Here is a 26,791-nt window from a genome sequence, read left to right as displayed (position 1 = left end):
ATGCATTCATCACTTGGGAAATACGATTCATTGAGTTATGAGCATGTGTGATATGTTGACATATCTCATTATACAACATCCATAAATCATAGCAGTAACATAACCATTTAAGCTCATCAGAAAACTCTGAATTAGGAAGCTATCAAACTCACAGCAGTGGATACAAGTTTTCTAAAATTCTAATTTTCACTTGAAAGTTTCAATTTTTTTAAGTTTGTTTATTTATTTATTTTGAGACAGAGAGAAAGCACAAGTCGGGGGTGGGGGGCACAGGGAGAGGGGGAAAGACAGAGAATCCCAAGCAGGCTCCCCACTGACAGCACGGAGCCTGGCATGGGACTTGAACCCATGAACTGTGAAATCGTGACCTGAGCCCACATCAAGAGTCAGACACGTAACCAACTGAGCCACCCAGGTGCCGCTTGAAAATTACAATTTTATAATTGGCAACAAATATTGTCAGATATTTTTCTTAAAGAAATAGGCTCATTTCATTTATTTTCAGGTCTGAAACAACTGGGTTTGGCAGTCAGTTGTCCTTTGCATCAACACCGTGCTGCGCAGAAAGCCTGGACAAGAAACCCAGCCCCTCGCCGATGACCCGTGACGTTGGGCCACATGAAGCCATTCTGATCATTTAATTCCTTTTCATTTAACAACATTTTAAAAAATCACTACAAGGCTTCTTTCACCCTTGTTCGTTTTCTCTGAGGTGTGGGACAACAGCGAGACGGATGTTCCCGGCCATGGACCCCGGAGCCAGGTCGCCGTGTTGGAATCCCGGCTCTCTCATGGCTCCGCCACGTGAGTGGGTCAGTTTCCGACTGCTCTCTGCCTCGGTTTCCTCGGCTGTACAATGGGCCTGCTTGGCGGTGCTGCTGTGGGGACCCAGCGAGCTCCTTATGACGACCTCACTAGAGGCAACTGTTGGCACTTGGCAGAGGGCCGGGCCCGGGGCCCTGCGCTGGGTGGGAGGGCCTCTGCAACCCGCCAGCTTTCCCACCCCCCAGGCAGCACGTGGCCCCTGTCTCAGGTGACAGTGTGTCTAGGAATCTAGAAAAGTTCAACTACGGGCAGCCCTCCTGGCTCTCTCCTCCCCCTCCTGTCAGTGAGGAGAGAGAGGCCCGGCAACAGGGCCCCCGACACCCGAGTCCTGCGGGGCCGGGAGGAGATGGCGGCAGGCGACCTGCCATCATCACCTCCCGGCGGGGGCACGGGTGACAGTACGGGTGACCTGGGGGGTGCCCAGGGGCGCCAGTCCGGCAGCTGAGCACGAAGCAGGGATGCCCTGCATCTGGGGGAAGCTGTGCGGGAGCGGCCACCCCAGTAAGCACAGCCCCCACGCCGGGAAGGGGGCGCGCCAGCCCGCCCAGCAAGGGCCTCCTCCTGTACCAGCCGTGAGGGACTCTCCCCCACCGCAGGGCAGGGCCAGACCCCATCCCACGAGGCACAGTGCTCCGGGACAGGCGTCAAGGCAAAGGGGAAGCGGGGCGGAGGACAGGCTGCTGGCCATTTTGATTCAGACACTCCAAGAGGAGCGGAGTCGGCACAGGGGACTCAAACGGGAAGTACCTGCGAGACGGGTACTGACACCTGGAACCAAAGCACACAGCACGCACGCGCAGGTGACGTCTGGACCACCGGGCGCGGCCAGGGAGTACCCAGCAGCTGCTGGCTTTCTGTCCACGAGGTCCTTCAGGTGTGCTCTCACCTGAGTCCTGTCCTACCCGGGCCTTCCCTCTTGGGGACCTTTGGTGACCCTCACCTTGCAGTGATCTTAGCACTCATCTGAACTTCTGTCACGAGAGAAGGTTGTCAACATCGCCTGCTGCTGCTTTCCTAGTGACTGCGCATTCTGTATCCCATAAGGGGCTAATATCTGAGTATAAGGAGCTCATGCAACTCAATAGCAAAAAGCAAACACAAAAACAACAACAAAGAAAAAAAAATCCAATTAAAAATGGGCAGAAGATCTGAATAGACGTTTTTCCAAACGTCTGATCCCGCAGATCCCCAGAAAGATGCTCTACATCATTAATCATCAGGGAAATGCAAATCAAAACCACAATAAGACATCACCTCACCCCTGTTTGAGTGGCTATCATCAAGAAGACTAGAAATAGCCAGTGTTGGCGAGGATGTGGCGAAAAGGGCGCCCTCGCAACCGCCACCTTTTTGGTGGGAATATAAATTGGTGTGGCCACTATGGAAAATGGTATGGAGGTACCTCAAGAAAACAGAACTGCCATATGATCCAGCAATTCCCTGTCTGCAGATTTATCCAAAGAAAATGAAAATGCCAGCTTCAAAGGATGCACCCCCATATTCTTTGCAGCATTATTATAATAGCCAAGGCATGGAAACCAATCTGAGTGTCCACTGATGGGTGAATGGGTAAGGAAACTGTGGTATATCTATGTCATAGAATGTTATTCGGCCACGAAAAGGGACGAAATTTTGCCATTTGCCACATGAGTGGACCTCAAGGGCATGATGCTAAATGAAAAAGCCAGACAGAGAAAGATAAATGATCTCTCTTACATGTGGCATCTTAGGGGGAAAAAATTAATTAAAAAAAAATCCACACTCAGATTCCCAAGCTCATAGAGAACAGATTGGTGGTTGCCAGAGGTGGGGTGTAGGGGTTGGGAGAATTGGGTGAACCGTGTTTAGTATTTTGTTTGTTTGTTTAAATAAATTAAAGGGGTGGGGGAAGAGCCCTCTGCTCAAGAATCTGACGTTATAGCTGGGAGAGACAGATAATGAACAATAAGCAGAATGGTAAGTAATTATATAATATGTTCGAAAGTGCCATAAAATCTATAAACACAGCCAGAGAGATTAAGAGTTTGCCATTTTCAATGTGGGAAGGCTTTACTGAGAAAATGACATTTAAACAGAGGTGTGACGGAGGTGAGGTAGTTGTCTCTGTGGACATCTGGGGGAAGAACCTTCCAGATGGACGGAACAGCCAGTGCCAAAGCCCTCGGTGGACACTCATCTGATGAGAGGAAAAGCAGAGAGGTCGGTGTACCTGGAACTGAGTAAGAACCGGGAGAGGAGAGGGGTTGACGTGGTGCCCAGGCCATGCGGGCCCTGCGGGACCCTGCAGGACACTCCCTGATGGGCGGGAGGGGAGGTCAGGAGCTCTGGAAGGTCTCCAACCCGGGAGTTGTAACGGGACGATCTGACGGCCGTCACTGAAAATAGCCAAGACGAGAGGCAGGAAGACCAGCGAGGGCTCTACTGCGGTCGCCCAGGCCAAGGAAGATGGTGGCACCCACCAGGTGGTAACAGGGCAGGTGGGCGGAAGTGTCCAGAACCTGTACATACTTGGGACATTGGCTCAATGGGATGTTCTGGCTTTCTCGATTTTAAGATAATGCATTCATTCTGGGGTTAGCCCAAGTCAAGTGAGTTACGTACTCCCTGACGATCGTATACGTTCGTGTGGAAGCAGAATCCCCCAAAAAACCAGTAATACCATTCTTCACCCATCATGTTGATTAAAAATGGATACTGATAAGCATACAGAGAAAGAAGTACTATTATACGATCGTAGGCGCGTAAATTGGGGTCATCTTCCTGGAGATCGAGTCACTGAATCTACCACGTTAAATCTCACGCACTTTCACCCCACCTGCCGTTTCTAGTCACCTACCCCGCAGAAATATCCCCAAACACCCAGATGTGCAAAAAAATGCTCTTTTTTTGACAATCACTGCCACACTGTTTGTAAAAGCAACCAATTGAAATAAACCCACATGCTCATCAATAAGTGATTGGCCAAGTACACTTGGCTTGGATTACTACACATCCTTTGAAATAACAAGGTAGATGTGCATCTGCATATGTTATGAAAAAGGCCTGGGGGGGGGGGTGCATCCTGAATTGTCCATAGGGATTATTTACAGAAGGCAGGTTGAGAAACAGAGTTAGTTAGAGGAGAATTATGTCCTTTTCACTCTGGATTGTTCTGTGTCGTGTAAGAGCAAATCCATGCATTATTGGTGTAAATATTGTCAATGTGAACTTTTTACGCTTAAGCACAGGAACTTTTAAGACCCTATCCTGAGTGCCCATGGTCTGTGATCAAGGCTTCTCTGGACCCAAACCCACCCTATCTGTACCACAGCCTCTGGAAGAGGTCAATTTTTCATGCATTTCATAAAACTGAAAGCCTCAGGGTCCTTACTAACCTAGACCCTTTTTATTTTTATTTTTTCAATATATGAAATTTATTGTCAAATTGGTTTCCATACAACACCCAGTGCTCATCCCAAAAGGTGCCCTCCTCAATACCCATCACCCACCCTCCCCTCCCTCCCACCCCCCAGGTCCTTTTTAAATAAGTAGTCGTTTTGAGGGTGCCTCAGTGGCTCAGTCAGTTAAGCATCTGCTTCTTGCTGTTGGCTCAGGTCATGACCTTGTGGTCATGAGATTGAGCCCCACGTTGGGTTCTGTGCTGACAGAGTGAAGCCTGCTGGGATTCTCTCTCTCCCTCTCTCTCTCTGCCCCTCCCCTGCTTGCTCTCTCTTTCTCCAAAAAATAAATGTAAAACAAAAAGTAGTTATTTTTTGTGCCTAATACTACATTTTACATTTTGTACTTTCATCTTAAACAGGAGCCTAAAAAGAATAAGCCCGATAAAGCTGCATCTGCCCTTACAACTGCTCACGCTGGTGTCACAGCCCTGTACAGGGGCAGGCACATTTCCCACTCAAGCCTTTTGTAGGCCTTCCTACAGGCTGAGCAGCGACAAGCAAGGTCAGAAAAGAGGAACTAAGAACCAATCCCCCAAAACAAAGAACTACCAATGGCAGACGTAACCCCAGTGAAACCCCAGAAGTCATTTTTTACAGTGTGCTGAGAAACTCAGGCAATTTTACAGGAAACACCATTAGCCTGGAGATCAGAACAGCCACGATGTAAGTGAAATAGTGAGAAAGTCAAGACAGCCTGTGAAACAAGTCTCATAACGAAAGAAAATGATTCTTTAGAGCAGAGAAGCTTTCAGCCACAGAAACCCAGAACAACAGGGAGCCAGAAGAGAAACAGGTCTGTCTGAGGAATGGGCTTTAATTCTCCAGTCCCGATGGCAAGCGCCTCTCACAACACATCGGGGGAAGAAATGCATGGAAACCTAATGTCACTAAGCATTCAAATCTGCTAACGTGCTCCCTGGCTCTGATCCCACAGTCACCAGGCAACCGTTGGATTAAGATCAACCGTTTGCCAGGTAGATTTCTCCGCACAGAATAGGGTAAGCCGAGGACTCAGCCCTCTAGACCCTTCGACAGATGGAGTTCTCATTGTAAAATAACAAACTGACATCCAGCATAGACATCAGTGCCATGAGCGTGGTTAATGTGAGTCTACCCCAGAGAGAGGGATTTGCGATTTGTTGTCTGAGCCTGCACAGCTAGCCCAGCCCCTGGACTGTGAGAATTTGCCCACTGCCCATGTGCAAACTGCTATGTGATCTTTCACACAGCTGTCATCTAAACTGACTCTGTCCAAGCCCAGTTGTGCGCTCAGCGACAAGCCGTAGCCGGGTGGTTCTGCTGGGTCCACATCTGTGGGATTATACACAGTTGACCGGCCATCGTATAAGCCAGCTGGCAAGTCTGCGACTTAGTGCCACAAGACAGCCCAGATCTGAGGTCAAAGCCAATTGTTAGCTGGTGCGTGGGTACCTAGGCCAGGGTCCACGTCTGATGGAGACCCACAGATGGCGATCTCCTTTCCTTCCCTGTCCCATCCCTGCTGGAAACTGTCGCAGGAAAGGTACCAGGCAGCCCCTTACAGGTGTCACGAGTTTCTCGTAATTCCAGCAAAAGGAAGCCCGAATACTAGGCAGGAATTTACGTCACTGGAGCGGGGCTGTCCTCAGAGAGTGTCTCCCTCCTCCATCGGTGGATCTGTGGTCAGTAGGAGAAGAAGAGCGGGGCAGGCTCTGGATTCCGGAGAGCGTGGCTGCCTTCCGGGCTGTGCCGGGAAAAGAGAATAGAAGCAACTAGAGAATAACCCAAGAGGATGAGCTTAGAGCCGGCGCCTGAGAAGAAAGTTCCCGGGACAGTGTCAGTGACAGCTCATGGTCCTGGTGAACAAACCACAGCAGACCACTTGCTGGACAGCAACGAGATGCTATTCGTTGGTACACCAAGAAATGAGCCGCACTTCCTGAAACTTGTTTTTTTTTCTGTTCCCATAAATGGGCATTTTTTCCTCTCATTCAAAAGAGACACAATACAGAAAAATCAGAGAACAGATGCAGAGGCCATAAAACACCAAGACGAGGATTTGCATCTACTCAAGGTGAAACATTGGCAGGCCAGGCCCTGGCAGACGGGGAGACCTGGGGGTACGCTTCTCTGGAACAGGATACTGGGGCTTTCTGGCTGCGACATCTGTCACCCCATTGATCTCCAGAGTTGATCTGGCTGATCTGGCTGGCTAGGCGGGTGTCCCCCTCCGCCCATGTGTGTCCCTCCAGACGCTGCGCGCTCGGTGGAAGAGGATGATCGTCCCCGGCACGGGAGGACCATTCTTGGGGCAAGGGTATATGAGTGGCTGTGCTCCCCTCCTACCAATGGACCTCCCAGCAAGCTCTCCAGCACCTCTGGGAGGAGAACGTAGGGTAGACAAGCTTCCAAGACCCCAGACACGTCCGAATGAGGCGCTGCGGGTGGGAGTCTGCCTTTCTTAAAACAAGACAACACACTGCCTACACTCACGTATCTCCTACTTCAACTGTCTTGCTCAAAAGGCATAGACAGTGCTCACCACCCTGCTCATAACAGAGATGATTTGGAAGCAGCCTAGGTGAGCCTCGAAGAGGAGATCCCTCCCCCGCCCCCCGCAAAAAAAAAAAAACAAAAAAAAACCACATATTGTGTTTCCATAGGATGAAATGATAGGCAGCTGTATAAATGGACTCTGCAGGAACCCTGCTCATCCTTCAAGATCCTGCTACAGTCCCCAGACCACGGCCCTGACACTGGGACTGGTCCCAGCCCCCAAACACCCAGCTGTGTCCATAGCACTTGAAGCCTGTAGCCCAGTCCGCTCTGCGTTGGGCTCTCTGCCCTGACCTCTGAAGGGCAGGGACCGCGCTCACTCGTACCTCCTCACCCACCCTCCACCTCCGTGGGACCCTCAGCACACAGCGGGCACTCCCCGAGCGCTTGTCATTTTAAAATAACTTCGAGGCTCGCTGCAGATTCTGCCTCCCTTTGACGCTCTAAGCTCCACGTGGGACTTTTTTCAATCACCTTCAGTTCCTGGAAAGCCCTGAACTTTCAGCCGTGTGGTGTGCATAGATTCTGTCCTCGTAAATACATGCAATGGTCTCCCCATCTTGCGCAGTCACCCAAGGCACAAAATAAACTCGGCTTTGGAAACCAGAACCAGAAGGAGAAGACCCCTTGGTAAAATTTCCCAAAAGGGGCCTTGCTTACATTCTACGACCATAAATTGTAGGCAAGCCACCTGAACCATTGTGCTGTGTACTTCCAAACAGACAACCTGTCACCATAGCAACACTCACATCTGTCATTACCTCAGAGAGAGAACACCTTTTAAAAGAAATCTACTTAGCAACATGTCATGTCAACTTCAGTGCTTCTTACGGATTCTCTCAGGAATCTAGGCCTGAGTGCCCTGGGATAAACCGTGCCTCTGTGAACGATCTAGAAGGCACTGCCGCAGCCCAAAGTGGCCTCGTCCTCCACCTGCCCCCACCTGTCCTTGGATGATTCAGGTACCGGGGCCTCCCTGAAGCCACGGCTGATTGCCATGCACACAGGGCAGTTACACAAGCCAGTTGTTATGAAAATAATAGCTGTCACCCTGGCATCGTGCATGCATAGCCTCTTAATCCTTGGGCCAGCCCATGCAGCAGGCATTACCCCCACTTAGCGATGAGGAGCCCGGCTCCAGCCCTCCCCACTGCAGTGACATCATAAGCCACACCTGGCTCCCAACACATCGTCCACCCCGTGTGGATCTGTGAACTTTCCCCACAACTCAGAAAGGAGGATCTTTTTTCTCATCCCATTTTACCGAAGGGAAAACTGTCTTGGAGAAGTGAAGCATCTTGCCCAAGCTCCCTCCAGAGGACAGCTCAGGTGCAGAGACACGGCATCTCCCCCCCTGGGGGAGCCTCGGTCCGGCATCCGTCGGAGCCTGAGAAGAGGACACTTTATTTTGCTTGGTTTCAGAATAAAGCTCCACCTCTTGCACTTGCTGAGAATCTTCCCGAGAAAGCGAGTCCATTGGCTAGACCTTCACTTCTTCCAGATCTTAAAGGGAACTTTGTGTCTTTGAGGGAACGGAGGACTAGGAAAGCACATGTGAGGCTTTCGTGCACAAGAATCTCCTGAAGATTTTGTTAAAATGCAGGTGCTCCCTGGGGAGGCTGCTGTGAGTGCACCTGCAGTCTGCACTTCGAACCAGCTGCCAGGTGAGGTGCTGACCCTCCATCCCTCCTTTCGGGAAAGAGGGCAAGGTCCCTCTGTTTAGAAGAAAAGACGCATTATAAAAAAGACACGGTGTTGCCCCCCAGGACCACCCAGGACTATTGCAGGCTGCGTGTTAAGACCTCATGTTGTTGAGGAAGCCCTGGAGAAAGGGAAAGGAACTTGATTTCCAAGGCTGACCTCAAACCTTTGGGAAACTAACTCTACACCAGGAGCCCCTCTCAGGCTGTAAGCCACTATTGATAGTAGGATGTCTTCATTCCTGACCCCCTGCCCCTACCTCCCAGGACCTGGCCTAGTACCTGGAATATGCTAGATGCCCAATAAATATGGAAGGAAGGAAGGAAGGAAGGAAGGAAGGAAGGAAGGAAGGAAGGAAGGAAGGAAGGAGTGAGAGGGGAGGGGAGGAAAGGAGGGGAAGAGGATGGAAGGGTGGGTTTGGCAAAAAAATTGAGTTGCAATAAGGAAGACTCTGACATATGTTATTAACCATGTAATGCGTGCACTTGTCCAAGATGGGCACAGAATGGCTATCCCATGCCTACCAATTAATTGGTAGAAAGAACTCAGGCTTTCTATCTATTGATCATTTTTAAACATTCCTGTCACCCCATGGTATCTAGAACCTACCTTGCATATACTAACTATATCGGCCTTCTAGAACCAAAGGAACTTCTGGCTATTTGAAAGATGTCATTTTAGGTGCTGTGATAGTTATTTGTTTTCCAGTTTGGCTGGGCCCAGATATGTGGTCACACATTAATCTGGAAGTTCCTATGGGGATGTTTTCAGATGAGATTAACATTTAAATTGGTGAATTTTGAGTGGCGCCTGGGTGGCTCGGTCAGTTGAGTGTCCGGCTTTGGCTCAGGTCATGATCTCACAGTTTGTGGGTTCGAGCCCCGCATCAGGCTCTGTGCTAACAGCTTAGAGCCTGGAGCCTGCTCCGGATTCTGTGTCTCCCTCTCTCTCTGTTCCTCCCCTGCTCATGCTCTGTCTCTCTCTCTCCTTCAAAACTAAATAAAAACATTTAAAAAAAATTTAAATTGGTGAATTTTGAGTAAGCAGATTGCCCTCCATAATGTAGGTGGGCCCCATCCAATCAGTTGAAGGGCTGAATAGAACAAAGACTGATGTTCCCCAAACAAGAGGGAAATCTGCCAGCAGAGGAACTTTGGCCTTGAAATACAACGTCAGCTCTTCCCTGGGTCTCCAGTCTGATGGCCCACCTTGCAGATTTCAGACTTGCCAGTCTTAATCATGTGAGCCAATTCCTTAAAATTTCTTGCTTGCTTGCTCACTCTTTCAGATAGATAGATAGATACAGAGGTAGAGATAGACACAGACATAGACACAGACAGATAAATATACACACGCATTAACTGATTCTGCTTCTCTGGAAAACCCTAATATAGAGGCAAAAAAGGAACAACATTTCACAGCAGACGGTAAACACTGCTTATCCCAAAAGATACTAAAGTATATCACACAGACTGGAACAGAGGCTGAATATACTCGTGGCTAATGAACTAGCAAGTCACAGGACATCTCTAAACCCAGGAGAATATGGGGCTATGCCTTCAAACATTGACTGTCGAAGCCCGACCCCCCAACTCCAACCCCAAACAGATCCTCAGGTTACTCTTCGAGAAATACTGTCGAACGGGTATCCTTGGAGGCACTGCCTCGGTCAGAATGAGGCAACTAATATATTCTAAAATACAATATGAGTTCTCTTTATATCCCCTGCAACCATTAGCCAGACCCTATGAAACCGTATTTGACCATCTTTGCCCTGTAAAAACAGTAATTCTATACAGTTAACCTAATACATCTAATTATGCCTCATAATTTAGATCACGTTGAATAAAGCCCCATTAACACCCAGAGTCCTCTCTTACAGATCCTCTAGAATGTTCTCCGTGTCAGCATCCCATCTACACGGGCAGCAGGTTGGCTCTGTGAAAGACTGGGGCACGCTGCCTGGGCCGGGGGCAGGTCACTTCCTCTCCCGAGCCGGGGTCCTGACGCAGCAAGGGCTGAGGCAGGACCCAGGTGAGGGGGTGTCACTATTTGCTGGAAGGTACTACAGAAACACCCCTAATCCTTGTTTCCTGAGGCACACAGACTGCTGGAAATTCTGGGGCCTGGCCCTCTGGTGTTTACGGACCCTCCTACCCCAGGAAGTCAGGGGCTAGAAACCTCCTGAGCGTGGGCCGTGCCACATTCTCCATCTCCCTGGTGCCTAACGTGAGGCCATGACATATAGAGTGGGCGATGAGTAAGTGAGGGAAGGAGGGACAGGAGAGAAGGAGGGAGGGAGGGTTATGTCCCAGCCCTGTGCCCCACTAACTGCTCCCTCCAGATCACCCACCAGCCTGGTCTGGGCCTCTGCCAACCACCTGCCATCTGAGGCTGTAAGGCCGGCTCCTACCCCACGGAGGACTGAGCTCCCATCATGCTTCCCTGGTGACCCATCTGGGACCCACGGTGACTGCCACCCAGGTGAGCCCAACCCTGCCCCCACCTCTCCCAGCCCCCCACTTCTCCTGGCCACCCCCCGCCTCTACCAGCCCCTCGCTTTTCCCGGCCCCTGCTTCTCCCCGCCCACACAACCCATAGACCCCCAGCCTGGAAAACAGCTCCAGTGTTCACCCCCCCCCCCCCGAGCACCCTTCTTCTTCCACTGCTTCACCTGCCCCTGTTCATCCAAAGCCCTGGGCTGCACAGAGGGGACACTTCCTGAGGCCACACGCCTGGGGCCCCCCTGTGGGCACTGCACCAGCAGCCCAACCTAAGCCCTGCCTCATCCTCCCCACTGGCGGCCAGGAGCCTCGTGTGCCAAGATGATGAGCCCTGGGCTGGACACCCGCACGCACGCTCCTCCCTACAGCCAAAGGCTCTCACCAGCCAAGATGAGCCAAAGCACCAGGGCCTCAGGACGCTGCAGCAGGAACCGGCATGAAGAGCCCCAGAAAAGCCACACTAGGAGGGAGGGTAGAGGGAAGGGGTGAAGACTATGTCCCAGGAGAGAAGCCACCCCTGTGGACAAGGTGGTGTCAACCAGGGGACCAGGCCCAGCTCCCGAGCCAGGGAGGAGTAAGTTAAGGACCTGGGGATACAACACTTTGCAACCTCAGTTCACGGTTATGTAACCGAAATATTTGTCAACAGCGCCCTTACAGAAGACTGCCCTTTGGTTTTGCTTAATCATTACTCTGCAGAGAAAGTCTGCAGAGAAAGTCGCGACCCCACACACACACACACACACACACACACACACACACACACAGATGCAGATGCTGCACTGGCATAGCGCTCCTGAGGAAATTCAAGAAGGGGAGACAAGAAAGATCACTGGATTAAAGAATCAACTTCTCTATTCCAAGAACATTGACTGAAATTACCACAGATCTCAGAAATCCTATGTTTCAGGGCGCCGAGTCGGTTGAGGGCCCATCGCTGGTTTCGGCTCAGGTCGTGATCTCACAGTTGGTAAGTTCGAGCCCTGGGTCGGGCTCTGCGCTGACAGCAAGGAGCCTGCTTGGGATCCTCTGTCTCTCCCTCTCTCTCTCTGCCCCACCCCTGGTCCCTCACTCACTTTCTCAAAATAAAGAAACAAACCTAAAAAAAAAAAAAAAGAAAGAAAAAAGAAAAAGAAAAGAAAAAAAATCCTATGTTTGGGCAGGTAACCACACATGGCCCTGCCCTCCTTGAAGACAACACAGCATGGCCCCGCCCTCCTTGGAGACAACACAGCACGGCCCCGCCCTCCTTGGAGACAACACAGCACGGCCCCGCCCTCCTTGGAGACAACACAGCATGGCCCCGCCCTCCTTGGAGAGGCTGGGACAGGGAGGTTGCTGTTGCTCTGGCGGATCCAGCTTAGCTTGCTTGACCTCCTCAGCCTGGAGGTTCATTCACTCACAAGTGTATTCTTACCACCAGGAACACAAAAGCAAATTGGGGGGGAGGGCAGGTCTGCAGTACGGAGATCACAGAAGAGTGGAGGCTTTTAACGCTACTGGACCAGGGGTTTCTCTCTCCATGAAGCAAATGTTATCACAGATGCTTCCCCTAGAACCCAACACCCTAAAGATGGGGGCCCATCATCCCGCTGGCTCCCGGAAGGCCCCGGAGTGTGGGGTGGCCGCCTACAGCTGACCAGAGGCCTGAGTCTCCGGGACCTGGGAACCCCCTGGGTCAGGGACAGAGCCTAGCGGCCCTGCAGCCAGCTGCTGTGCATTCACGGCCGGCTTAGCGAGCAGCCGCGGGACCCCGCATTCACGGGCACAAAAAAGTCACTGGCAGCGCTCGGCACTGCGGGCCGGGCATCCAGACTTTCTCACCGCCAGACAATACTCGCTCGACATCGCGCGCCTGCTAAGAAGCACATTTCATTAAACAAATCAAGTACGGATTTGGTGGCTTTAGCTTCTATAGAGACGCGAGGCTTTTTGCAGCGGAAGGAGCACTGGCAGCTTAAACCCTAATCCTCCACACGGCCCGCAAAGTAGCCATAAACCCTGCAAGAAATTAGAACAGGTTTCAGGGAAGTGACGCCCGATAACTGAGCGTCATTATTCTTCACTCTGTTTCGTCCCCTCTGTTTTTCTATCTTTCTCCCACTTTTAATTTATGCCATATTCATGTATTCTATGCCTTATAAGCCACCTGAAATTGCTTCTTGAACAGGCAACATGTGAAATGAGATGAAATCAAGATGAGCTGTCAGATTGTCACCTGACCAAGGAGGGAAATCAGGCCCCGATATGATGTCCCTGCACGTGGCCTCCGGGACCATGTGTCCCCAGGGGCCAGCTGACAGCAGAACAGGCAGTCCAGACACCAGCCTCAGGCCCCCACAGAAGCAGCAAGGTTAGGCACCTTAATGGGTTTGCGCTTCAGGGGTTCCCGAGGCCCTGAGAGAGGCATTTCTGCTCTGTCGAAGGGTCAGCAGAACCGGAATTTCCTGGGGTGCCAAAAACATGCCCACAAAACGAAAATGCACATGCCTGGGCCCATGGGGTCAAAATCTCTGCGTTCTGCACCAAGGTCGAAACCAAGGATCTGCACTTTTACCAAGCAGTTCCTAGCTCAGTGAGACATGAGCACACTGCCCTGAAAACGTCGCACGCCTGCCAACCTCCACGTGGCACGTCCAGGGCCCTCCCAAGGGCACCCACACTGAGGCTCCGGCATCCCCAGCTTCCTTGCTGCACCTGTCCCTCCCTCTCTGACACCCGCTCCCACAGGGCGCCCTCCTTTCTGACCCTGGCCCGACGCCCTCCTCCTACGCCCTCTCCCTGCATGACTCCCACCCAGCGCCCAGGACACCATGGGAGCCCCACTGGCTCCCCCACTCGCCTGCCAGCGCTGCCCACAGCTTCGTGCCAGCCTTCCGCAAGCCTCAGACAGGGTATATGGCAAGTAAATGTTTATTGAACAAACAGATGGATCTTTATTACTTTCTTCCAGGAACTCGCTTGCCCCAAACACATAGCTTGTGACAAAACAAAGCCCAACCAGACCTCTTGCTTGATTACGGTCTGCAAGCTGTGTGCACCTTCCACGTCTCTGAGCCTGGCGCCTGCCATCTCCCCTCTGCTCTCCCTCATGAAACAGGAATTCCGTTTCAGCCTCAGCTTAAGGGCCACCTCCTCCAGGAAGCCTTCTTTGATTTCCTCTTCTTCATTCAACAAACATTTCCTGAGTGTCCCCCCCGGGCTCAGGCACTTTGCAGGGCTGACAACAAGCAGAGAACAGGCAGGAGGGGTCCCTGCCTGGACTCTCAAGGAGCAGGTAAATGCTGCCGTGATTCATGCCCCCAACCTCCCCCAGTACCTCTGCCAGAACCCTGTTTGCAGAGCCCTTTCACCGATACATCCTTATAATTAGGTATCACCCATGCAACACGCACCCACACAAGGCACAATGCGGATTCTAACAGGCAATGAGAAAGGACTGAGTCGTGCCCATTAACCCACCCACTTCAAAGGAAAAGTTCCTCCGGAAAGGTTTGTCGAATAAGCAAAGCATAGAAAGAAACAGCAGGGGAACCTAGGTAAGGTTAGAAATGAAAGCTAACATCCACTGGAACTGAAAGGAGACGCCACTGCATGCTGACCACAAGGACCAAACCCAGAGCCTGCTGGGCCAGGGCGAGGAGAAGCAGGAGCGCTCACTGGTGGGAGTGCAGAGGGGAGCGGCCACTCTGGGAGACAGCCGGGTGGCCCCTTACAAAACCAGACCGTTACCCTGTGACCCAGCTGTTGTGCTTCTCGGAATTTGCCCCCAACGAGCTGGAAGCATATCCACATGAGAACCTGCACGTGACGTGCATAGCAGCTTTATTCCTAATAGCCAAAGCTTGGGAGCAAGCAAGATGTCCTTCAGTAGCTGAGCTTATGGATAAATACGCTCCAGACACTGGAATATTATTCAGCACCGAAAAGAAATGAGCCATGAAAAGACGTGGAGGAAACGTAAATGCACGTTTCTGGGTGAAATAATCCACTCTGCTGCAGAACTCCGACTATATGATGTTCTGGAAAAGGCGAAATGACACAGTGAGAAGATCACTCAATCACTTACGGGATCAAGCTCCATGTCAGGCTCCCTCGGCCCCCTCTCCTCTGCTCTCTCTCTCTAGAAAAAAAATAAATGTAAAAAAATGTTGAAAACAATTTTTTGAAGTTTGCTTTCATGTTTATTTATTTCTTTTGAGAGAGAGCACAAGTGTGCGAGCGGGGAGGGGCAGAGAGAGAGAATCTCAAACAGGCTCAAACTGGCCAGCTGTCTCCAAGTGGTGACATCTTGCATAGACGGAGGAATGGGGACCCCGCGGGCCCTGGAGCCCGACTCTCTGGGTGCAGATGCGGGCTTCTGCCTATTACCAGCTCTGTGAACGTGGGCACGTTACTTCGCTTCTCCGTGCCTCAGTTCCCCCATCAGTAAAATGGGGGCAGTCATGCTTTCTAAGACCACTGCGCCCTCTGAAGGAGGGATGCTCTCAGGCACTCCGCAGAGCTGACGTTTGGGAAGCCTGGCATGGGTGGCTGCTGTTAATATACTATCAGCTGTCACTTATCAAGCCCTGTGCCAAAACATCTCTGTTCCTTAGCTTACCTCAGCCTCACCCGGCCCCCAAGGAAGCATTACAGTCTCCACACTCAGATGGCTGTCCCAAGCCCACCCAGGTAATGAGAGGGATCTGGACCAAGGATCGCTGCCTCCAAAGCCGTTGTGCCGCCCTGCCTCTTGGGGTCAAAAGTCCCTGTGGAAGGTACCTCGCCCGCTGTGAGCAGCCCAGCTGACTGGCACATTCCTCAGGTGGCTTTGGCCTGGGAACAGCCAAGTCCTAGCTGCAGGAGGGGGGTGGGGGAAGCTGAGCAGAAAAGCCCCAGGTAATGTAAATGGAAACTCTAACCGACAGTCCTGCACCTGGTGTTTTGCATTTCCCAAGACAGCTGAAGGGATTGTGTAGGAAGCTTCACGCCTTGGAGGAAACCCGTCTGTGGCCATCGGGACAGCTGGACCGGGCCCCTGAGCCGCTTCGCATCCCCGCCTGGAAATACGGTGCGGTGCGGGGGCTTATTTAAACGTCACCCGTCGGGTAACCTGGAACCCATCTGGGAGTCGCCCTACCCTCGGCTACAAGCGGACCCATTCCCACAGGGCGCTCCAACTCCCGGCCTGGGCCTCAGGGAGGAGGGGGCCATGGCCTGTTCCCCACAGGCTCCTGGGGAATTAAAGGGAGCCCGCAGGGCCACCTGTCCAGGCTGCTCACCGGGAACCCTGAGCATCCGGCTCCTTCTGATGCCAACTATGCGGGTAGCACACAACCACAGACACAGGCATCACAAGGGAGGCGGTGCTCAAACAGATTACGTAAGCTGCCCGAGGTCGCACCTAACTGGAAGAATCGGGACACAGAGCCAAGCCTGACTCCGAGGCCCTGGCACTTTCCCTGAGCAGGAACTGGAGCCACCACGGTTTCGGGAAACCAGCCCGCAGGGGTCGCCGGGCATCAGCCGCCCTCTGCCACAGAGCACAAGCCTTGGCACTCCGGGGAAACCCCACACACCAGAAGACAAAGTCTGTGGCCTTGAACTACAGAAAGCTGTAAGGCGGCCGTGCAACTGTGCAAATGACCAGAGCCAAATTCCTGCATCAGCAGAGCCGGCCCAGCTGTGTCAGACACACAGACAAGCACGTGCGGAGCGGTCAGGGGCACGGTGGGGCTGGAGGAGGCCTCCGCAGCTGTGCGGGGGCGGGGCCGGTGTAGCCAGCCGGCGTCGGGCCGTGAGTGCTGATGCCCGCCCTAGGTGGCCGCGGAGAACGAGGAAGTAGGGTGGCAGGCCCGGCCAAGACCAGGCCCCACGACACGGCTGCAGGAAGAAGGTGGCCGGGAGGCCTTCCGATCCCGGTCAGAAATTTTCATTTGAAATGAGAGGCGGGTAGAGAGTGCCCTTCAGGGACACAAACCACAACCGTGCTGGATGGAGAGCCAGGACCTCGTGGATCCATGCGTGTCCCTGCAGGCAGCGAGCACATGAGGGGCTCAGAGGAAGCCCCCCACTTCCCCATTCTGGTGAGCTGGGCTGCAGTGCCCAGATCTGTGTCCTGCCCCCCTCCCCCCGCACAGTCTGGGTGCCACGGTTCCCCAGTCCCCAGAAAAGGTATAGCAATATTTGTTTGGCTTACCTACTTACACCTCCCCAAACTAGACTCATGCCCATCACGTGCTCCATTTCAGGAGGCTGCTCTGACTTGACTTACAAACCCTCCTGTCTACTGGAACTCTTTCTGAGAGGTGCCTCAAAGAACAAGAGAGGGCCTGGGGCGCCCGGGTGGCTCAGTCAGTTAAGCATCCGACTCTTGATTTCCTGCCCAGGTCATGATCTCACGGTTCGTGAGTTTGAGCCCCGTGTCAGGCTCTGCGCTGGCAGCTCGGAGCCTGGAGCCTGCTTCAGATTCTGTGTCTCCCTCTCTCTCTGTCTCTGCCCCTCCCCAGCTTGCATGCATGCTCTCTCTCTCTCTCTCTCTCTCTCTCTCTCTCTCTCAAAATAAGTAAATAAACTTTAAACACACACACACACACACACACACACAAGCAATACAAGCCCTGATGACTATTCCCCAGGAACAAAAAGTTCAAGAACTAAAAAGGCGAAATGAATCAAGGCCAGATGTTGACTACAGGCAACCTCCAAGTCAACTCATAGCTAAGCTCAGGCAGACAGGACACGTGGCTATCTTTCCCAACCTGTCCCCCCGAAAGGTGCACCTCTTGGCCTCCCAGCCTCCACAACTGTGCCCCTCCTCTCGCCAGGCATGCCGTCCCTGCACGCAGGGTCCCTGGTCACCTGGTGGATTCAGGGGGCACAACTCCCAAAGGGGGTGATGCCCGCTTAGCAAGCAGCCTCGAACTCTTGCTCTGACACCACGGATACATCACCAGGCAAACTGCCAGGAGCGGCACCCGCAGGGGAAATGGGCCAGGCAACATGAAAGCAAGAACAAAACCAAAACTGGGTGGGTTATTTTTATCACACTGTAGACTTGCAGCAAAGACCCAACAGCCAAAGGGGCATCCCAGGCGCCGGGCCGGTTTCTCTCAGCCTCTGTCCCTTCCCTCCTTCCGTCCCTCCAGCCCCCTCCTCAGGAAACCGAGAAAGTGGATCGGGTCAGAGCAAACCATCCCTCATTCTGCCTTCTCCACAGGAAAAACTAATTAGTCGCCAAATATTCGGAATGGGTAATTGCTACCTGAATTAATAAGGGCAAACAGCCGGCAAGAAAACAGTGGTTTACTATTTCTGAGCGTGCGCCTCTCTTCACCCGGAGCCCCAGGCTCTGCCGGGAGGGACGGGCTCTGGAGACACAACTCCCCTGGAAGCCTGCAGGAAGGGTGACGCGGCGGCCCGGGGCTGCCCCTGCTCCCGGGTCCCTTCCAACACTGCTGTGGCCGGGAGTCACCCTGTCTCCTCTAACACGCAGCATGCATGTGTGCACATACTCATGCACGTTCACATTTACGCAAATGCACACAGCACACACCATACATGCACACATATATGGGCACTCACACCCGTGCACACAGCACACATGTAAAAGCATTATACACACGCACACACATATGGACAAACGCGCACACACGCACATACATACCCATGTGCGCACACACACCCATACGCACACACACAGGCACAAAGCACACACCAGGAACATCCAAGGGGCATGAAACCAGATTCTCACCCAGGATCTGCTTGCCCCGATTTCCCCAACAAGTTGCCCCAGTTTCCTCAGCTCTGACAAGGGGGTATGTAGACCACACTGAGGGGGGTGCAGACAGGAGGGAGAAGGGAGAGGAAGAGGAAAGTTGAGGAGCCGCCACGGAAGGCTAGAAGAGACCTGCTGCAGCCCCCTCCACCCCACCCCAGCACAGACGCCAGAGTCACACCCAGAGTGCCTCTGGGGAGCCTGCTGAGCCCCACCACAGCCCTGCCGTGTGACCTCAGACACAGCACTTTCCCCCTCCGGGCCTGGGTTTCTGCCTGTGTGCGAATGAGGTGACTCGGTGTGATCGGTGTGATCGCTGGAACAGTTCTGAGGCGCTGCCCTCCAGGGAGGATTCAGTTCAAGCTGGGGATCACCACGGTCTCCCCTGCCCTTGGCCCCTTGGCCCCGAGCACTTTCCACAGGACTTCTCTGGCACATGGCAGCGAGTAACTTCCGGGGGGAGGGGAGCCCAGGGCTCTCTGGAGGCGTCCCGGTGTCACAGGCAGCTTGGGCCACAGACATCCAGCCACTGACCGTGCTGTCAAGTCGGTCCAGGGGATTCTGGGCTGTGTCTGCCACAGCTGCCCAAGCCGGATACGCTTCCACGTGAAGCTGCCCAGGACGCTGTGTCCGCATGATGCCGACAATCTGTCCTTTGGTTTTTACGTTTAATGACATGTTGTAAACAGCTCTCACGGCTGTGCGTGCAGAGCCCTTTTTCTACCAGACAAACAGTAATTCTCTGGAAGGCTCTATCACAGATCGAACCGAACCCCTATTAAGGCTACTGGCAATCTTTGACTTTCACAAGCATCGCTATAATCATCTGCTTATAGGTACTCGTTCTGGATAAATAAAAAGTTCTCTGCGTGCAAAAAACTACATGTATCTTTAAAGGTTCATATCTGCCTGGAAACAGAAGTCCGGCACGTCACACACCAGGCCATCAGCTGCGGCTCCTTCTGGGGCAGGGGATTAGGAAAGAAAACTCAGGCTCTCAGTAAGCAATACTTTGTTTGCGAAACGGAATGAGTACGGGGGGGGGGGGGGGGGGGAATAAACGAAATGCAGTCACTGTCTAAACCTCTTCAGAAGTGGTTTTACCAGAGGGTCTGGATCTGGCAGGAGCCACATAATCACAGAGAGAATCTCCACATAATCACGGAGAGAAGGGAGGAAGAGGGGAAACGTCCGGCAGAGGGAGAGGCCAGGAGCCACCGCTTTGCGGGGCCAGCTCTCCCCTGGGCTGGCGAGGACAGGACCTGGCTTCGAACCCTGCTCTGTGCACTCACCTGGCGCCTGGGTGTTGTTTCGCCTTGGAGGACTTCCATTTCCTCGTGTGTAACACGAGGTCAGCAGGTCAAACGGGCTCAACAGTGAGCACCCGGAACAGGGGGGCCGCCACCCGTGTCTGTCCTGACACCTTCTGCCCTGTTCCGGGTGCAGAGGAAAAGAAAAACTAATCTCACGGCTGCTCCTCAAGTCCTCACTCCTCTCCAGCCTCCCCCAGGGCCCCCAACCCGGTCTCAGGGTTTATGGACCCCGTGGCCTTTCTCCTGAAGAGAGAGCCCCTGACAACACCACGTCTTGGGGCCCAAACGTGAGCACATCTAGAAACCCCAAGATGACTGGGGCACCTGGGGGGCTCCGTCGGTTAAGTGTCCGACTTCGGCTCAGGTCACGATCTCACAGGTTGTGGGTTCGAGCCCCGCGTCAGGCTCTGTGCTGACAGCTCGGAGCCTGGAGCCTGTTTCAGATTCCGTGTCTCCCTCTCTCTCTGCCCCTCCCCCACTCATGCTCTATCTCTCTCAAAAATAAATAAACATTAGAAATCCCAAGGTGATTAGTAACTAAGAAAGATAACCATCTTTGTCACGAATGATATATGGCAATAAACCTATTGGCCAGTGTTTTTTATTTATTTTTCCAGGAAAACACAGTGAGCCAAGAACACAGAAACATAGCAACCCCAGGCCTGAGCAAGGATGTTCTTAAAAATCCCCATCATGTTGACAGAGTTTAGTGATCTTCCCCCCTCACGTGGACACGCCCGGAGTTAGGAGTCAGGACCCCTGCAAACCCAAATGTGGAGGGAGGCCCGACGGGTAAGAACCCACAGTACCCTGGCCTTGCACATCAGTCCCGCTGTGGTCACCCAGCGCTGAGCAGCCCACACCCCCACCAGGATCCACAGGTGCCCACACCCGGCCAGGCCACTGAGTAATCCCAGCTCACCTACAACTGTGTGACCTCAGGAATCAATGACTTCAGCCAAAAGGCCCAGCTTCCCCATCTGTAAGGGAGCGTCTCCTTCCAGGGAAGTCGTCAGAGGATACCATGAGCTAAAGTGGACCAGCTAGGGGGACAACGACTGATGTCATCACATTCCTGTAGGTCTCAGGAGGCTGTTCACATCGTCAGATGAGCTCGGGTCTGTGAAATAGTGTGAGGACATGAAAAGCGGGGACTTTAGTCACCCAGGAGCCATCACTGGGTCCCCAACCCGCTGGACTCCCCAGGACTGGGAAGGAAGCTGAAGGAAGCTGCCCAGAATGGCCAGCAATCACCGAGGCTCCGAAACGCTCCCTCCACCTGCTCAGCTCCTGCCCTCCCCACTGGCCTGCCTCCTCTCTGCCCCAAGAGCAGAGTCTCCCCAGTTCCCAACCTGAGAATCAGCTTTTGGCTCTCTCCAGGGAGACACTTTGAAGGCTTCAAGTGCCTCTCTCCAGGGAACATCAAAGACCATGGCACTTCCCACAGCATCCTTAAACCCAGTGACCTGTGAATGTCCGGCCTCACGGCACCTATAGGACATGACCTGGCGGCCTCGCTTCGATCAGTGAGTCACTGGCCCCCAGACCCCGTGCCGCAAATCCACTGTGAGGGCAGTGAGATGACTCCCCAAATGGAGGGGCTGAGATGCGTTATGCCTGGGATTTGCACCTTTACCCCAATCAGTAAGAAGCTGTGTCTCTATAAGTCTCTCGTCTGCTTTTTTATGGGTTAATGGGTTAAACATTTTTAATTTTAGAAATAATTGCAAACAACTGAAGAGCCACTGGCTCCCAGCTCCTGATCTCGCCATGCAAAGGGGACAATATTTTTAGGCCTATTCAAGTTACCCACCCTGGCCGCGAATGAAATATTAATGAAAGGTTATGCTTGCAGCCTTCAGAAAATGATTACTCGAGACAGCAATTATATTTTCCCCCTTTCTGTGTAATAAAACTGCACCTCACTGCGCAGTAGGAATTAATAATTCCGAGCCCTGTTGTTACAGAGGCGGGCATCAAAGCGGAAGAGAAGGCATGCCCGAGAGGGAAAACACAAACACGTTTAGACCCACAAAGGAAGTGGGTGACTTCAAAAGAGCAGGATTCTATATTCAGGGCTGGGATCATTTCTCAAGGTCATTAACTGCTCTAGCCGACTGAAAGAGTGGCCCAATTACAAAGCACACAGAGAAACAGAAATTAGAACAGGACATAGCGACAGCCCCAACTCCGGGTCACTCGGCACGGCCCGCAGCCTGGCAGGTACCTGCAGCCAATCGGCCAACTCCCCAGAATCCTTCCAAGGGACTCGAAAACTCAGGACAGCCAACTGCCTTCAGAGCCAACAGCTTACTAGCTTCCCAGGCAATTTCCACATGAGCAGAAAGAGGACACCTTTCTCCTTCCAGCCTGGAAAAGAGCAATGAGAATAGAGGCCGTTTATTGAACACCTACTACTCGCCAGGCAAATACAGTGAGGCAGGAACTCCCCTCTTCGTCTGATAGGAGAAAGCACTGAAGCGCAGAGAGATCCGATGACTTGCACAAGGTGACCCGGTAAATGGCAGAATTGGGATGTGAGCTGAATTCAAAGACGGGGAGGACGGTCTGCGTCTGCCCTGCTCCCTGTTGTGTCCCCACGGTCCACACAGCATGCTGTCTGGCCCATAGCAGGGACTCAAGTAATTCTACTTATTTAACGAATGCGTTAAACTGAACGGAGCATCCATTTTCGGAAGGCAAACTCTGCAACTTGTCGACAGACTTGAAAGGAAAAATCAGTTGTGACTTTATTTTTTTCATACGGGACGCCTCGTGAATCTGGGTGTCATCCCAGCGCCCGGGCCACGCTAATCTTCTCTGTGTTGATTCCATTTTAGTCTACGTGCTGTCGAAGCGAGCACGAGAAAAAACACTTGCGACTTTCCATACGTCCCAGGGTTCGGGGAACTGGGCTAGGCAGGGGAAAGGGCAGGCGCGCAATTTTGCACACCCCGTGACAAAGGCACCCATCACTGCCCCCCCAGTGCAAGCTCTGATTTTGTCCCTGGTAGGGTGGTATAGGGTGTGAAGCAATTAGGGTTTTATTTTGTTCTGCGACAATGTGGAACTCAGAAATTTTTCATGACGCTCCCTTGAGAAGCCTTGGGTGACCACATCAGATCATGCCCTGGCCCTCAGGGTGTGGGGGCTGCCTACCACCCTACAGCCCTTTAGGTAACTCTGGGGCAAATGAGAAAACCCTACGGCCTTGTCTTAGAAAACGAGGTCACAGGTTGCAACGGAACAGATATGTGGGTAGCTGTGACGTGGCCCAGATCATGTGGCCCGGAGCAGGGTGCCCGACAGGCAGGAGAGAATCTGCTGACCCTACCAGAGGTGGGAGAGCTGCTGAGGCAGGGGGAACAAAACTGTCCTGGGGTCACAGAGGTGGGGGTGAGGCCTTCCCCTTTGGCAGGGAAGAGCCGGGGTTCCCAAGAGCTGGGCTTGTAGAGAGAAGGGCCTAGGGAGGCCAGGAAATGGCCAGCGGGGTGATGGGGCCGACTGCCTGCTGGGTGGGTTCTTCGGGCCCCAGGATTCTTCTGGAAATTGCAGCACCTCTGTGTACATGGGAGGACCTGGGGCAGCCCTTTGTGAACTGAAAGCCAGGAGAGGGGGAGAGGATGTGAGACGGGGCTTGGAGAGACACTCAGAGAACTCACCCGCTCTTCAAGCAGAGGGAGTGTGCTGGGGTAGACTGAGTATTCCTTAAAGCAGACAGGCTGAGTGACAGAGCCCAGGCTGGTGAGAGGGCTAGCAGACAGCAACCAGAGAAGGGACAGCCATTTCTTGAGTGTCCAGTAAGCGCTCGGGGCCGAATACAATGCCAGAAAGCACAAACACAGCCCCTGCGGATCAAGCGGTGAACAGACATGTCAGTGCCTCCCGGGTACAGCCAGATGCAGCAACAAAGCCCCAAGTCCCGCTGGGGAATCGTGAGAGAGCCACGTGCCACAAAGGGCTCAGGTGAAGTGGACTGCGGCCCCGAGACACCGCCAACCCAAGGTCCCAGAGGACCCCCCAGACGGCCCTCTAGGATGAGGACACCCTGGAGGGAAGCAAGAATAACACCAAGGCCAGAGGCACCTGCTGGAGGGAAAGATGGAGAAAGGATCCCAGCACCTCCAGAAAAGGGCCAGGGCGCCTGCTTTTTCTGACACCAAACGGATCCACTGACACTCATCCTCCTTGGTCACAACATGGTCCCAGAGCCCAGAGGTGGCAAGCCCTTCCACCCCCACCTTCCTCCTGCCCTTGCTTAACCTCTTAGTCCTTCCCTGCTCAGCAGGACTTGGTCAGAGAGGCCACACGCAGGAAAGGCACAGTGGCAGAAGAGAGAAAGATGGGTGGCAGGTGGCCAGTCAGCCCTGGGACAGAGCAGCCCGAGGACGCCATTTACAGCATAACAGAGTTCCCCCAGGAAGCCCCCAGGGCCGTCACTGGCCTGCTTGACCGGCTTCCGGTCAAGGAGGCTCAGGACAGGCATGAGAGAGCAGGCAGGTCCACGCAGAGCCGCTGGACGGATCGCCACCGCAGGAGCTGAGCCAGGGCTGGGCTCCCTGGCTGGGGACAGCCTGACCGCGGGCGGTGGCCAGTGCTGACCACAGATGCCCCAGCCTTCACGTGCAACTGAGTGAGTGGCATCTGTGTGAAGAAGTGGGAATGTTCCAAGAACCAGATCCTCCTTCCCTCTTCCAGAAAATTGAGGTCATTTTCCAGGAATGTTGAAGAAGTCAGAGCTGCCTTCCGCAGCCCTGAAATACAGGGCACTGTCCCAGTCCCAGGTCCCCCAGCTCCTGTTCTGAGGGCAGGCAGTCCCGAGACGCGGGGGCCCGGACTGCCACCACCCTCACCAGCCCCAAATCGGTAGGAAAGAGCCTTTCCTCTGCGTGTTGGAGCTGCTTCCTCCTCCCCCGCCCCAGGCCTCACCCAGCTTGGGGACTCAATGCCTGAGGACAGGATAGGGGCACACCTGCGCTGTGGGATGTGGGCCTGAGGGGAGAGGCTCGGCTCGGGCCCCAGCGGGGAGGAGGCCCCACTCCTGCCCTGGAGATGCCCCCTGACGGTGTTTTCTCCACCTGCTCACGGCCATGGGGAAGGGGCGCTCTGCCCGAGGCACGCGGGCATCACACACTCACGCGTTGGTCCCGTAACACGCCCTGGATGCCTCACGACGCGCGGTCTTAAAACAGAAGCGGTCTCAGAGCTGGGGGGAGGGGGGGTGGGGAGACTGGTGCTTACCCGACCCAACGCAGGGTGATGGCCAACCCAAGTCGGGACGGGGACAAGCGCCGGCGCGGGCCCACAGGGCGCAGAGGGGCATCCGCCCAGGACGGAGCGCCGGCCCGGGGTGCAGAGCAGGGAAAGGGAGGGAGGGTCCGCGGCCCGCGGGACCCCGGGGCTCGGCTGAGGGCGCCTCTTTAGAGCCTGGATTGAGGAAGCTGGGGTCAGAGCACCAGACAGGAGTCCCTGTTGCTGAATTCCCCTCGCAGACATCAGAGGCCAAGAGGAACACGCACTCGAGGCCACCTGCGCCGGCCCTTCCAGCTGGGTCAGAAAAACCGGTCGCCGCGGCCGCAGCGCGGGCGCAGGCGCAGGTTCCGCGGCCGGACCCGCCCCCCACCTCTCACGGGAAGAGGCGGCGGGCCCCGGGGCGGGCCCGGGGCGGGGCTCGGAGAGGCCCCGCCCACCCCGCGCTCGCTGCACCGCCCGCCCCGCCCGGGTTTCCACCTGGTGAACCTCCCAGCCTGGTCGGCCCTACACCCTCGCGTGCCTGCCTCCTGGCATCTCCTGTAACTCAAGATCACCTCTTTTTAAATCCCGTTTCTTTGCTCAAGACTTTTTTAGAGGAAGCCTTTCGTTATTCCTGGACCCAGATATAATTTTTCTCTCTTTTAATCACCCCACCTCCACACCCCTCCTCAAAACCCTACCCCCACCCTCGCAACTTGTGCAAACCTCTAACTCGGCTGATCAGACTCTCTGTGCTTCAGGCAGATTCCCCGGGGGCCGCCCTACCGCCGGACACTGGGGGCTCCTTGAGGACCGTCTGTGGAATGGAATGGAGAGGACTCGCATCCCTTCCCCCGCACGCAGTTCCAGCTTCACACTGAGCCTTCTTCCCCTGCCGACTCTCATGACCCAGAGTAGGAACCCCGGGCCCTGCCTTTGGGTTGAAGTTTCCTCCTCCCTGCCTTGCGTTGTCCTCTGGCTCCTGGAAACCGCCGGGCTTGCCTCCCAAGTGCAGTCTTGGAGGGCATTTCCGCTGGTCTTTGGGGCACCGGACGTGTGCTGGGTGTTAGAGGACCAGTAGAGCCGTAAGACCCCGTTGGTCCGGCGCAAGGGTGTGCTGCAAGGTGGGAAGACCGTGACCCTTCAGGGCAGGCAGGCCAACTCTGCCTGCCACACACCATGATTGTGCTTAGGCAACGTCCCTGAGCCTCAGTTTCTTCGACTGTAAAATAGGGACAATAAATAGCTATCTGTAGACTTCCTGTAAGGATTGAAGAAAAGCGGGGGCACTTACGGGCTGTCAGTACACATTAGCCATTGTCGGATACCCAGTGCAGACTGGAGATTCGGAACACAAGCTCTGGACCCAGATTACCTGAGCCAAACCTTGCCTCCACCACGTGTTTATTGAGTAACCTTGGATAAGTTTCCTCACCTTTCTGTGCCTCGGTTTTCTCATCCATGAAATGGGTATAATATGCT

General features: G+C 53.8%; 1 long non-coding RNA gene and 1 other non-coding gene across 8 annotated transcripts; both read right to left on the bottom strand.

The window, feature by feature from the left end:
* Positions 1-400: 400 nt before the first annotated feature.
* LOC102902614 lies at positions 401-25,985 on the bottom strand. Of its 7 annotated transcripts, none has more exons than XR_002741347.2 (7): positions 25,319-25,705; positions 23,740-23,925; positions 22,305-22,447; positions 21,000-21,197; positions 20,057-20,195; positions 15,075-15,128; positions 401-3,001 (listed from the first exon to the last, which is right to left on the bottom strand). It is a non-coding gene; the product is annotated as an uncharacterized LOC102902614 (long non-coding RNA). The 7 variants fall into 7 exon arrangements; XR_006596027.1 differs by lacking the exon at positions 401-3,001 and adding an exon at positions 5,999-8,515 and having other exon boundaries at positions 11,388-15,128; positions 25,319-25,985; XR_002741350.2 differs by lacking the exons at positions 401-3,001; positions 15,075-15,128 and adding an exon at positions 4,339-5,988 and having other exon boundaries at positions 25,319-25,704.
* Positions 22,835-22,941, bottom strand: LOC111559934. The gene has a single exon (XR_002741400.2). It is a non-coding gene; the product is annotated as a U6 spliceosomal RNA (small nuclear RNA).
* Positions 25,986-26,791: the final 806 nt, after the last annotated feature.

This window comes from Felis catus, chromosome A3 (assembly GCF_018350175.1).
Source record: "Felis catus isolate Fca126 chromosome A3, F.catus_Fca126_mat1.0, whole genome shotgun sequence".
Lineage (NCBI taxonomy): Eukaryota > Metazoa > Chordata > Mammalia > Carnivora > Felidae > Felis > Felis catus.
Note: the sequence above shows the minus strand (reverse complement) of the source record. Positions and strands in the feature narration are given on the sequence as shown.